The sequence below is a fragment of the Oncorhynchus gorbuscha genome, linkage group LG10 (assembly GCF_021184085.1).
Source record: "Oncorhynchus gorbuscha isolate QuinsamMale2020 ecotype Even-year linkage group LG10, OgorEven_v1.0, whole genome shotgun sequence".
Classification (NCBI taxonomy): domain Eukaryota; kingdom Metazoa; phylum Chordata; class Actinopteri; order Salmoniformes; family Salmonidae; genus Oncorhynchus; species Oncorhynchus gorbuscha.
This window is the reverse complement of record NC_060182.1, coordinates 64,820,775-64,829,679: the sequence shown is the minus strand read 5'-3', so window position 1 is coordinate 64,829,679 and position 8,905 is coordinate 64,820,775. Positions and strand designations below refer to the sequence as shown.

The 8,905-nt window shown below is 42.2% G+C and overlaps 1 pseudogene; it reads left to right on the top strand.

Moving 5' to 3' along the window:
* Positions 1–287: 287 nt before the first annotated feature.
* LOC124046349 overlaps positions 288–8,905 on the top strand; it is a 228,665-nt pseudogene continuing 220,047 nt past the window's right edge.

Here is an 8,905-nt window from a genome sequence, read left to right as displayed (position 1 = left end):
GGACACAAGCCACTCTGAGAGGTAGCCCTAGCCTACGTTCCAACATAATATTGGTATAAAATTAAACGTGGTATATTATGTTGGCTATTCCTCTTTTCAATATAAATATTTCCTCCTGATTACCATGCTATAATTCAACATTTGTCTATTGCAAAATAATAGTGACTTTCCTTCGATGGATAACATAGGAAACTCCAGTCCGGGTTTTCCTTGTGATGCGCGTTGGACCCTGGAGGGGGATAATAGCTGGTGGAGCCTACTCTCTCTCATGCCATGCTGGGCCAGAAGGGCTCCGGGAGACATGCACTTACCCATATCCGGGTTGGAGGAAAAAAGTTTCATTTAAACCTGGACAACAAACTTTCAGCATGATGCCTCACTGACAGCGCCACAGCCGCGGCTGTCAGCGATTCATTTCACCGCGGATTATTACGAGCATTAGAGCGCTAGAACAGAGCTTCGTTTTTCAATTGAATATTTTTTTACCTGCTTGACTTTTTCCTCAGTCTGTTTTTTTTTGTGTGAGAGTGTTCTTCTCGTGGGTCTGTGTCCCTGTCTGAAATGTTTAAGTGACAATGGCTGCGCAAGTGGCATCAGCACCGACGACAACTAACAATAAGAAAAATAAATTGTCTGGCAGTTTAGGTCAAGAGATACATTCGGGGAAATCGGGAGGAGGAACTATATCGAGATCTGGAGCAATGCTTGGAGCTGGAGATGGGACTAACACAATGAATAATGTAGACCATCACCACCAAAACGAGCTCAACATGGTCAATTCAACTTCTCCGAATAACAATTCTGACACACGGGAGAAGGAGAGTGGAAATAACATAACATCGTCAAATTCGACGACCTCTCTGGAGGGAATGGAGACGGGTTTGATAGCAAACCACAAACAGAACAATGTGAGTGGAGATCCCCCTCAGCACCTCACGCCGCCGCAACAGCAGTCACAATTTAACCCGTTTCCTCAGCATCAGCAGCGCCAGATACAAAGTAACAACATCAACAATAGCCAAGCGACAAGGGGAGAGAGTGAGAATCAGCACCACGGAGGGAAGAGGGGTGTTTTGGCGAGCCAGACAGAGCAGCAGATGCTGAGTAAAGGTGAAGGGGATCATACCTGTAAACCAGGGGAGCGAATGGGTGCCAGGTATGAACATGCCAACTTGGGACCAACGACCGACATCAGCAGCCAGCCCCAGAGCGCAGGAGGGAACAGCGCTATTTCAGAGTTTAATAACTACTATGGCACTTCCAGAGTAGGGGCCTGCTATGATCAACATGGCGGACAAAACACTGGTATGATGCACTCCTCGGGACCCAACAACATGGACCCAGTGCACAACTCCCACGAAGGATACCACAACAGCCAGTACAACCACTACCCTGGCTACCGGCAGGGCTACGGTGGAGCGGGCTACGGTATGATGGCCCCGTCCAGACAGGGTAGTAACATGCTGATTGGCCCTGGCAGCAACACTCCAGCTGGCCATGTCAAGGCTGCTATGGGAGCTGCTTCCTCCGGTTCTGGTGGAAGTGTTGGGGGCTTTCAGAGATTCCCAGGACATACTCAGCATCCCTCGGGAGCCACCCCAACTCTAAACCAACTGCTGACGTCTCCAAGTCCAATGATGCGAGGTTATGGCAGTGGCTATCATCAAGACTATAACAGTCCCTCTGCACAACCACAAGCTGGCATCGGCTTAGGCAAAGACATGACTTCTCAGTATGGCTCCACAACCCATGGCTGGCCAGGGCAACAGAGAAATCACCCGTCCATGAGTCCTGGAAACGGAGGGCAAGGTATCAGCAGACCACAGGTGAGTACTAGTTTTACAAACTCAGCTGTAGCTCATTAACTTGAGAGGCACTCTGTGTCACACCTGGCATGAGCTGTCTGGCAGAGTTGTTGAAATGCACTAGGCCTAGGTTACATGTATTATTGCACTGTAATAACTTGTCTCTCTCGACTTCAAATACATATGCTGTGTGCTGGTGAATGTTGCACTTCTAATATTCATCTACAGGTAATTGTAGAAGAGAATACTGTCTGGTTTCAGATCTGCTCAAGGTCACTCTTGCGAGAAAAACAATAGCCTGTCAGTAACGTATGTATGCAATACATAGTCATTCATAACATCTATTTTACACAATTAATTTATTAGTCCATGAAGCGTAAATATAGGCTTGGGAACTAAATATCATTTTGCGCGTAAAGGCGCGTAAAACGGAGTAAAATTATCATTATTAATATTTATTTGGTTAAAATCGATGCAATGCATTTGCTTATACTATGTGTTTATTCTTTACCACAGCCTTTTGAATTGAAGAGCTTTATTTGTGTAAGATATTATTTTTTAAATGAAAAACAATTAATGGCGTTGGAGATTTGCTCTCTTGCTGACGTGGTTGGAGACACGTTGCAAAACGCCCTCTGGAAGGACGCGCTGTATAGGCTCTCGTCGAATTATAGACTTTATTCATTCATATTGGTTTGCATTACAATAATGTCATATTGCTATCTTCAAAATGTCATACATTTTAATTATTAATCGATGTTTGCACAAATAGAATAGCTGCTATGACTATCAAAGGCGAGACGTGTCTGTGTACCACGCTGTCCGCCTTGCGCTATTGGTCTCCATCGCAAGGTTTGGAATTTGAATTGGAGGTAAAGTGGCTATAATACTCTCCAGACGACTGCCTCTGAGTTGACATCAAATCTGCCATCTGATTGGCGCTCCATCTCCCAACTGTGTGCTGAGCGCTGCTAATGTAAATCGAGCTGAACCCTCTGTTCAGGTGCGCGACCCGGGGCATGGTGAGAGCGGGATGGACCATTCACAACTATGCCTACAGATAGAACGTCGTCTTCTAATGGGGCTGGGCGATATATCGAATGAATTCGATTCACTCGATTTTATGTTTCAGCGCGATGTTCCAAATTAGGTTTTTATTTTAGTTTGTTTTTATGAGCATTCTGTCTTTTTGGTCTCCTTCTGTGCTGTGTGCACTGTGCACCTTCCCATTTGCACACAAACACCAAGCCCCCCCCCTGCCACTTACAATAAAGATGGAGAGATAACTTCTTAGTTTCTGACAACAAGCAGTTTAAACTCCCCATTTCCATTTTAGGTTTGGTCTGACAGAATGGGTCAAATGGACACCGGAACACAGAGACATTATTGCACCGTAATAGAGGAGACCTTTCTAATGATACCCTTTTATGTCTTAACTCCCAAAATGTAGAACAGAGCAGAACCTACGAAAACTAGAGTACTGTATGAATGAACATGTTGTGGAAAAGGAATGCTCAGTTTCTGTTGTGTGCTGCATTGCTGTACCACATACCACTAGCAGCATTTTAGCCACATATTCACAAGGTTATAACGAGGTTATATACAGGGGGTATTGGTACCGAGTCAATGTGTGGAGGTACAGGTTAGTCGAGGTAATTGGGATAATATTACATGTAGGTCGAGGTAAAGTGACTATAGATAAGAAACAGCGAGGAGCACAGCAGTGTCAAAACAAATAAAAGTCATTTTTCTCTCTGCCGTCAAGAGGGGAGCGCAAAACAATATATGCCCGCTTGGTGGGGGGGGGGGCTTGAGGCCCCCAAAAGGCTAGAGCCGGCCCTTCACAGACTGTTTTGCGCTAACTGAGTTCGTCTGTGTTTTATACATGTGCAATCAGTATAAAAATATGCATTTATATAAGGAATTGGCAACTCGTTCTCATGCTGAGAAATAAGCATCATCCTATCCAGGAAGGCCACTTGATTTCAATATCTAAACAAAGTGAACAAGTTATGTTGCTCAAACAGTTGGAGACAGACAGAAGGGTGTGTTCATAACAGTTCAACTGTTCTACCTTGTTAGCAAGCAAATAGATCCACGATGGCTGGACTTGAAATATAAATATCAGCTGGCTATTCACTAGCACGTGAGCTTGTGCTTGAGAGATTGTTTGAGACATGTATAAAATTTCTATAATGCCTGCTACAACAAGTCGGCCATTATTAGTGGATGTGCATTGTGTTAACTTTGTAACAAAAAGGGCATTTTCATAGACAGACTTGAAAGCCAGATTAGTGATTATTGCAAAAAAAAAGTAGGTTAAACAAAATGATGAAATTATGCCTCCCGAGTGGCTCCACTGCAGACCAGGGTTTGATCCCAGGCTGTGTCACAACCGGCCATAACCCGAGAGTCCCATAGGGCCCAGCGTCATCCGGGTTAGTTTAGGGGAGGGTTTGGCCGGGGGTGCTTTACTTGGTTCATCGCGCTCTAGCGACTCCTAGTGGTGGGCAGACCACCTGCAGGCTGACTTCTGGTCGTCGGTTGAACAGTGTTTCCTCTGACTCATTGGGGTTTCCGGGTTAAGCGGGCGGGTGTTAAGAAGAGCGGTTTGGTGGGTCATGTTTCGCATGACTCGAACTTCGCCTCTCCTGAGCCCGTTTGGGAGTTGCAGCTTTAGATGCACTATTGTAAAGTGGCTGTTCCACTGGATGTCATAAGGTGAATGCACCAATTTGTAAGTCGCTCTGGATAAGAGCGTCTGCTAAATGACTTAAATGTAAATGTAATGTAAATGCAGCGATGAGACAAGATCGTAATTGGATATCACAAAGTTGGGGAGAAAAAGGGGGTAAAATACCAACATTTAATTATTATTAAGGCTTATATTTAGCCTTGGTATAATTTATCAGATTCTTCCTGACTGTTAGAAATGCAGTGTATTGACCTTTAATTGTGCAACAAAGCTAAAAATCTAGATATGATTTTTAGGTCATATCGCCCAGCCTTATCTTCTAAGCTATTGAATAAAGAAGAGTGGTATACAAACAGTATGCCTCTGGTTGTGTTATTATGTGTGAATGCATTTTTGTTCTCAATGATGCGCTCTGCTGAATATGACCCAGATATTTGACCCCAGGGCAAAGTGGAGGTGTAGCCTACTCTCGGTCGGTCTCCCTCTTCCAAAGAAAACGGTACATTTCTGTAGTTCCCAGGAAGACCTGTGTGCATGGGGGATCTTGATTACTGTTATCATTGTAGTGGGCCTAGTAATTCCATAGTAATTGTAGCCCATATTTTATATCTTAGACATGTCATTCAACAGATCATAAACTCTTTGTCTGAAGTAGTTTTAGTACAGTCATAATTTAGGAAATGTGATGGCCTATTTCGTAATACTCTTTATTACCACATGCCACAGTAGGTTTCATTCCACAATTGTTCATAATATGCCGCACATTTTGTCTTACATTACTGTACAGGAAAATCATTCAAAGTCATTTGTAAGATTATGCCAGGTTTCAGAATAGCGGTATGGTGTATTTATTACAATTTTCCATGCCATCCAAACATTATGAACTGCCGTGGCTATAATAATAGTTAGCCCTTGGAAGGTAATGATTGGATATGATACATACCATAGTCGAGCTGTGCAGCCATTTAGATAATAAGCCTCTCCTTCAGCCTCAGAGAATAACGCCTTTCAAATTGTAATTGGTAAATACATTTTAGTAATGATATTTGTCCCTATTATTTAAAGACCTCTGTGGGTTAAAGATTGGATAATGGGTGCAGGAAAATACACAAGATCATACACATTCATTTACAGGCAGAAGATATCTCTAAAGGATTTAAATTCAAAAATATATCTTATTATTATTAAAATGTACAGTATGTTATGCACAGGTTGCTTGTAATTGAACTCAGGTTATAATGTTTATATTTTCATACAATAGTATAATTAAGCAATAAGGCACAAGGGGGTGTGGTATATGGCCAATATACCACGGCTAAGGGCTGTTCTTGGCACGACGCAACGCAAAGCCCCGAAATGCCTTATCACTATTATAAACTGGCTACCAACCTATTTAGAGCAGTAAAAATAAATGCTTTGTCTTATCCATGGTATATGGTTTGATATACCACAGCTGTCAGCCAATCAGTATTCAGGGCTCAAATCACCCAGTGTATAATAATATATTTTATTTCAACCCCAGAGAAGAGGTTGTATGTTTGCCGTTCCATATTAACAAAGATACTGTATACATGTGGAAAAACAGGTTTGTAATCGACTGTGAGCTGTACCTCAGTTCACCCACAAGATTTTTGGGTCAGGACCAGTCTAGTGTGGATCCTCCAAATTGGCCCATGATCTATGTTTATGCACCTCAAATTGTGTGTGTGTTTGTTTGAACACGTCAAAATCAGCTGTCGGCAGAATCTCTCTTGTTCAAGCTCATTTTCCCCACACTACCTCTCTTTGGGAGCTAGCTGTGTGAGAACACTTTCCTCATTTACAAGCCTGTTTCCCTCTCTCTTTTCTGGCCAGCCACCAACAAACAGACTGGGACACACGCATGCACACACGCACACACGCACACACACACACACACACACGCACGCACGCACACACACACACACACACACACACACACACACACACACACACACACACACACACACACACACACACACACACACACACACACACACACACACACACACACACACACACACACACACACACACACACACACACACACACACACACACACACACACACACACACACACACACACACACACACACACACACACACACACACACACACACACTACAGGAAGGTGAGCCCTAGTTGAAGCGGTTCGCTCATTTAAATGGCATTGTCCTGCATTTTCAATTACTCTGGCCAATTTGTTTGAGGAAACGAGAAGAGGAACAGAGTGGCAGTGGTCCAGATACACAGGGCTGGTGCTGGTCAATCAGAACACCTTAGTCAATAAAGAAACTATTTTATTTTAATAAAAGTAAACTGTTCTTGCTTCAGTGTTAACTGATTTAACACATTGCTTATTTTATTCTCTGTCTAGTTATGCCTTTTTGTCTTTTTTTTACTCACTTATTTTCAGTAGTTTATGTGTGTTCGATTGTGTGTCCTTGTATGTCTGGTTTTATGTTCATTTTCTTGCTTGTCTGTCTGGGCTTGTGTGCACATTATTTTGTATTTAATTGGGTGAGTGTTTGGGTGTGTGCGTGTGTTTGTGTGACAGCGCAGTTGGTTTCAGACAGAAGTAGCCTCGTCAGCGCTAGTATACCAGGCCAGCCTCAACTCCAGCGCTCACTCCTTCCCTTGCTCGTCCTCCATGCTTTGTTTATGCTGGTTTGTTTACATCTCAGGCTCTCCTAGCCCAGTTTAGCTCAGCCTAGCACTGGCTGATTAGGAACAACACAGTGAAATGTTCATGTACTCTGTTGCTTCCGATAAGGGGCTGATAGACGGCCTGGGTTTTCATCTTGCAGGATAAAACACAATGCTCAGGAGCGTAATTGGCAGCTAGGTTATCCCAGGACTGCACATGGTTTTCTTAAAATGCCAATTAATTCTGATTTGCCATAAAGAATTGACCAGTCATATCGTCAACTGTACATATAATTAGCTGCTAATAAAATAATTGTAGCTTTTTGTTCGGGCCTGTGATGCACTTACAACAAACAAAGTCAAAGGTTAGCCGACAAATAACTTGAAGCAGAGCAGTTCCCTAATTATATATATATATTTTTTTTAAATCAGTATTATTTTTGTTTGGGTTTTGGCTGTTTGGACCATACATATGGTGCAACTTTATTCAACCCAATATCACAGATTATTGTGAAATAGACATTAATTGCTTAAAATATTTGTTTTGCATACAGTGCATTTCAATTACAGATAAAGACAGTAGGTTACTTAAGACAGAAACAATAAGAGAGAGGTTGGTCAGGGAGGATGGGTGGGTGTATAAAATGAACATCTAGCAACACAAAGTGTGTGTTCAAATCTCATCATACATTTAGCTAATTAGCTACTTTGCAACTACTTACTACTTTTTAGCTACTTTGCAACTACCATAACCCTTTAACCAAACTCCTAAACCTTTAACAACTTAGCTAGCATGTTAACTAACCCTAACCCTTTAAAAAATATATTTAACCTTTATTTAACCAGGTAGGCCAGTTGAGAACAAGTTCTCATTTACAACTGCGACCTGGTCAAGATAAAGCAAAGCAGTGCGACACAAACAACAACACAGAGTTACACATGGAATAAACAAACGTACAGTCAATAACACAATAGAAACGTCTATATACAGTGTGTGCAAATGTAGTAATATTACGGAGGTAAGGCAATAAATAGGCCATAGTGGCAAAATAATTACAATTTAGAAATTAAACACTGGAGTGATAGATGTGCAGAAGATGAATGTGCAAGTAGGGATACTGTTGTGCAAAGGCAAAAAAATAACGATATGGGGATGAGGTAGTTGGGTGGGCTAATTTACAGATGGGCTGTGTACAGGTGCAATGATCGGTAAGCTGCTCTGACAGCTGATGCTTAAAGTTAGTGAGGGAGATATACGACTCCAGCTTCAGTGATTTTTGCAATTCGTTCCAGTCATTGGCAGTAGAGAACTAGAAGGAAAGGCGGTCAAAGAGAAATTGGCTTTGGGAATGACCAGTGAAATATACCTGCTGGAGCGCGTGCTACAGGTGGGTTCTGCTATGGTGACCAGTTCATCTTCTGCATTATCACTCCAGTGTTTAATTGCCAAATTGTAATTATTTCACCACTATGACCTATTTATTTATCTTACTAAACTCAGCAAAAATGAAACGTCCTCTCACTGTCAACTGCGTTTATTTTCAGCAAACTTAACATGTGTAAATATTTGAATGAACATAACAAGATTTAACAACTGAGACATAAACTGAACAAGTTCCACAGTCATGGGACTAACATACATTGTATGTGTCCCTGATCAAAGGGTGGTCAAAATCAAAAGTAACAGTCAGTATCTGGTGTGGCCACCAGGTGCATTAAGTACTGCAGTGCATCTTCTTCT